A 5,667-nucleotide genomic window follows, 5' to 3' on the forward strand; every position below is an offset into this window, starting at 1 on the left:
ATTATATGATTAATAAAAAAATTTCATACAATATTTATGCAATGACAAATATGAAAAAAAATAGATACAAAATTAGAATTCATTTTAAAAAAACAAACAATTTTATTATTTTTAAAATTTATGAAAAGACTCGATTTCTTAAACTAAATATACTCCTACAATTTTTTACTTTTTAATGTTTGCAACAATTTCTAAAGTAAAAAATAGAAGTAACTCTCATTGGAAGATGGAAGAAGTAAAAACTGTAATTGTCGGATGCTGATGTGGAATATAGTGGGGAGACCTGCTGATGTGGCAGCATGTGGGTTAGGAAAAAACATTTCCTTTCTTATATGTTAGATATTTTGAAATAAATAGTTAAATTATTTTTTGATTTTATAGTATTAGAACTCAATAATTAAATACACGACTTCTTGAAAATTTAATATATAACATTTTTATATTCTATTTATTTTAAAATCCAAAAAATGTATTCCTATTAAAAAATTAATAAAGAATTTTAATTTAATTGTCACTAAAAGTGTAACTAATACACTACAATTTTGATAATATATAAAAATAAAAAAAAATAAAAAATGACTTATATTTATAAAAAAAATAACTTAACTATTGCACTACAATTTTTATAAAATATAAAAATAAAAATAATTTACTTAATTAATGTTTTACAACACCTCTTTCCTTTGTTCCCCAAACATTCCTTCTCCATTTAATCCTTCATATGTGTTTTACAAAATACTCAAATATGGTCAAATATGGTTAGACATGTGGAGCAAATTAGGTACAATTTTTGTAATAAAGTGCAATTTTTGTAATCACATAAAGGGAGAATAGATACATTATTGTACACTGATAATTGTGATGAATAATATTAATGTTAATGATAAATGAAGATAATAAATCTTTTCAAATTTAACGTGGGATATTTGATTTGATCAATCATTTATAATATTTTGGAATCTTTACAATCAAAGGAATAAATGATTTTAATTTCTTTTAATATTAATTTACTTTCATTCAAAGTAAATCAAACATAATATATGTATATATTTGGAATGTTTTGATGCCAATTAAGGTTCTAATTGTAACCAAAATTTGGAATAATGTTTTAACATTATGAAGTCAATTATGTTTTAACGTTCTAATGTAATATAGGCCAATCATTTTTTAACGTTCAAAAATTCTAACAATTTTAATTATAAACACTATATTAAAATAAATAATAATATAATAATAATAATAATATTATTATTAAACCATCACTATTAATAATTAATAATAATATAATATCTAGCTAATAATAATAATAATAATAGTTTTATGATAATAATAATAATAATATTGATTATTTTTATAAATGAGCGATTTTTTAATGTTGATTATTAATTGGGATATCTCTACATTAAAAAATATCTTATTTCTAAATATATTTAGTCAATTAATAATCAATTATAAATATATTTATCTAACAACATTAACCTCAATAAAATTAAAAATAATTTAATTCTTGCAATTTGGAAAATTTAAAATTAATAATAATTTGAAAATTTAAGAATTCAATTCTCCAACAAATAATAGAAAAATCTCAAAGAGGTTAATTAAAAAAACCTACATCTTTTTTATGAAAGAGGTTAATTAAAATAAGAGGTGTATATAAATGTCCACATGTAAGAAGTGATTTTCCCAAAGAAGTGGAAATACAATAACGAAACGATTCTTTGTTGTAATACAACATCTCTAGCTTGGAAATCATTTCTTTTATGTTGTTTAACATGACTAATCCTAAAATTTATTGCATCATTTATAGCTAATAATAACGAATAAATTCCAGTTGATTTATAGATAAAAAAACTAATAAATCAATTTTGGATTTTTTTTTTGCATTGAAATAACTAAAAAAATACTATAGAATTATTTTGGGACCGTTAATATTTTGAATCCTAAAATTTATAATAATAATAATGGATATGTGTATATAAGGTCGAAACCCAATCGTCTTCTTCTCAAAAGGTCATTATTGACGGCAATTGGATAATTTTCATCTATAAATATCGCCCAATCACATTCACACCCAATTCAATAATAGTACTGAAAAATCCTCTAATATAGATAGCACGTTCAAACCAAATAACCCCCAAACCCACAAAGGGCAAATCTCGCAGAGAGCAACAACAACAAATTGCACCAGCTTATATTTTTAAGGAGAGTCTATATATCTATCTTTCATTAATCTATTCTAAAAAGAGTTTTCCAGTAATGATAGACCGAAGTTTACAATCTTTTTTTGCTGTTATTTTTCATGATAGTGCTACTTTTGTAGTCTGTTTTTCATGACATCATAATCAAATAGAGGAAAACCAACTTGTAATTTCTTCAACATGCTTCGTGTCAAATGGTAAACTGCAATGACAGGCATCAAAACACTTCCCATCCAGAGTTTACCATCCTTCTCCTCCACTTAACTCACTTCTTTAACAACCTTTCCCTCGTTATCCTCTAATATCTGTAGAATTTTACCTCCCGGGCTATATTTCGCGACGACTGCATGGAACCTTCCTCGGATTTGCACGCACAAGAAAGTTCGAATCGTTATAACCGAAACTGGCCACCAGAACATGTTAGCACTTGCTACAATGTCAGAGTAGGTTAATTGTAATTTGTAAATGCAAAACTGCGACGATAGAGAATCCTAACTCAAATAGTAAAGCTAATTATAATTTGTAACGTTAACGTAAATTCGCTACCTTAGAGGTACTGATTTGTGTGGGCATTGTTGTTTGATTTCCATGAAACATGGACCTGACCTCGAAAGACCGAAATCAACAACCTTTTCCAAGCTTGCATCAAAACATGCAGCATCAAAACAGCAGAGATGCAGTCTAAGCCAAGCTTGCATCATTTCATCAATCCACGATGGTGTTTACGATCTTACGGTTGATCCACACACGCTGCAATGGTAAACCATTCAAAACCAACATCAATATTTTCAAAACATCAAATCAACAAAAACTGTGAAATCATAAAACAATATCCATAAACAAATTTCATTCAACTTAGAATTTCTTGAAAATCATAAGAAATTATCGACATTAGAGTTCTCACCCCTTAATATGCTTTTAGCCAGCACCTACAATATTCGGTATATCAGCTGTAGGATTCAGTTTTGCCCCTGCATCATTCGGTACAACATTTGTATGACTATGTTCAGCCCCGAGATCATTCGGTACAACAGTTGTATGACTCAGTTCCGCCCTGCATCATTATCACACATGGTTTAATATTTTCATCATTATCACACATGGTTAAACAAAATTCTTTAAATTTAAAGATATCAAAAGAGATATATAGAAATGTAACCTTAGTTTGTCTTAAACCACCTAAAAAGAGATTAAACATTCAAACTTCTGATTAAAGTATGATCCTACCTACCAGGATAATCTTTAAATGACAGCTGAGCTGGGATCATGGTTTCTAGCTGAATATACATATGACCAAGCAGAACACATATATCAGCATACTTTCAATCATGAAGGCCAAAAATACTTTGACAAATCCAAAAAGAATTACCTTTAAGGACCTCAAAGCAGCAATTCCATTGGCATAATCATAAATTTTATTGGCAAAGGGATCATAAAATAAACTGCTTTCACATTCAGAAATAGATTAACACGACAGTCAGGAATAAAAGAACTCCTCATTCCTGCCACATGATGACAACAATATATGTTTACATGAAAACATAATTCAGATTTGATGATTAAATATTTTCTTCTTATATTACAATCCAATTTCCAACAATCCTCTGTATATTTGGAATCATTTACCATTTGGAAGTGATTAAAATATGGAAGAAAAAAAGCCAATTGGACTAACCTGTATGTTACATTCTTGTGGAATTCCACTTGTTCATTCACATTCAGCTCAATTGATTTCTCTTTTAAGATTTGTAGTCTATTTTCATCTGATTTATTTCTACAGCTGCTGACAAATTGGAGCTTAGGTTTCGGCAAGCCGGGATCTAATCTCTTATTGGAAACTGAAAAGGCCTCAAGTTGGAGACTGTGAGCCTACAACAAATCAAATCATGTCAAGTATAAAACTGAATTTGAAGAGATAATTGGTTTCGTAGTTCTAATATGATTTCCTTGCGGAAGCAATGTCATCACCTGAAGTAACATAAACTATTTGCCAACATTAAAAAAAGTCATCAAAAGAAGAATCATCCTCTGAAACACCAGCGTCAGTTCCCGCTGATTGAGCAATACATGTTCTTTTTGTTACAGAAGAAGGAAGATTGAATTTGATGTTAACCACACAAATGATAACCAACCAACAAATCCATAGAAATCAAGTATTAAAATTTGAAATCAATCTGAACACCGGTTGAAAAGGAATTCGATATACCTGACATAGGATTTCTCCATTAAACATTGCTAAATCAAAATTTGTATTCAATTGCAACATCAATTGTGACTTCACTGCTGAATTATGTTGATTCTTCTATTGGATGAATTGAACGTTGGCTTCGGAGTGGGGCAATCAGATTAACATTCTTTGATTTACCACTGAATTTACATCAAGACAGAGATTCATTAAGTTTATGAAAGAACAGTTTTAACAATTACATAGTAGAATTGATGTAATGGTACCAGTTGTAAGTAAATACACTTATCTTTTTATCAGCAGTGCCGATTTAACCGGTTCGAAGACCCTTAGGTGATTTTGGTCGGAGACCCTTGTGATGGGAATTCGGTTTGTTGCTATCCTCCATTTGTTTCTGATTTTAGCCTCTAATTAAGCCCTGAAAAAGCCCTGAAAAAATTTAGGGATTCGAATTTATGATTTCCATACCTTGATTTAGATTCATCCATCAAGACGAAATATCAAGACCTTATAATGTTTAAATTTCAAACCTTTATCACATCTTTCTATCTATCTCCATCAGGAACCAAAAGCCAATATCGACATACCATGTTTCAATTGTAGATGCGCGGCAGTGGTGTAGTCGTCGGTGTTGGGGATACGACGGCAAAATCAGCAGTTGCAGGCGACGCTGGTTTCGATCTAGAGCGGAGTAGGCAGAGGTGGATATGGGCGGTTGTGAAAGTTGAATGGAGATGAAGAGAATGGTAATTGAAGATAGATTGAATCGTTTTGAAAATGGGAAGACAAACAGTCAATGTAATGTAACCGTGCATTGAAGAGAATGGTGAGTGAAGAGAATGTGCCGGTTTTGAAAGAAGAGGAGAAACCGTTTTGGAAGAGAAAGAGGAGAGCGTGAGAATTTTGAGAAGTGTAACCGCCAAAGCTGATGTGGATTAACCATGGAACAGATGCTGATGTGGATAGCCTAAGAAAGTCCCAAATGGTAGACTTTTCTTATATGATAGATATGTTCTCAACAATAATAAAATAGATGTTGCACAAACTGTTTCAGAAAAATCAATAAACAATATTACTGAAATGGAATTAAAGGCTTAGAGATTTCATTTTTACATGATTTGATGAAACAAAAACCATAAAAACTCAACATAATATTCGTAAAAACTTAAAAAGAAACAAAAATAAAAATCAAACATGTGGAAAATAAAATTCACCTTAATATCTAGATTTCTTTGTTTCCTTTCACCTTAAGATGGATAGATATGAAGATAAAATACGGGTAGA

General features: G+C 29.8%; 1 long non-coding RNA gene across 6 annotated transcripts; it reads right to left on the reverse strand.

Moving 5' to 3' along the window:
* Positions 1 to 2,232: 2,232 nt before the first annotated feature.
* LOC131630984 (uncharacterized) lies at positions 2,233 to 5,383 on the reverse strand. 6 transcript variants are annotated; one of them, XR_009292575.1, is made up of 10 exons: positions 4,971 to 5,383; positions 4,650 to 4,801; positions 4,405 to 4,565; positions 4,167 to 4,270; positions 3,874 to 4,067; positions 3,568 to 3,700; positions 3,430 to 3,475; positions 3,103 to 3,252; positions 2,745 to 2,948; positions 2,233 to 2,628 (listed from the first exon to the last, which is right to left on the reverse strand). It is a non-coding gene; the product is annotated as an uncharacterized LOC131630984 (long non-coding RNA). The 6 variants fall into 6 exon arrangements; XR_009292577.1 differs by lacking the exon at positions 4,971 to 5,383 and having other exon boundaries at positions 3,426 to 3,475; positions 4,650 to 4,884; XR_009292578.1 differs by lacking the exon at positions 4,971 to 5,383 and having other exon boundaries at positions 2,233 to 2,601; positions 4,650 to 4,881.
* Between the last annotated feature and the right edge of the window lie 284 nt (positions 5,384 to 5,667).

Source organism: Vicia villosa, unplaced genomic scaffold (assembly GCF_029867415.1).
Source record: "Vicia villosa cultivar HV-30 ecotype Madison, WI unplaced genomic scaffold, Vvil1.0 ctg.000758F_1_1, whole genome shotgun sequence".
NCBI lineage: Eukaryota > Viridiplantae > Streptophyta > Magnoliopsida > Fabales > Fabaceae > Vicia > Vicia villosa.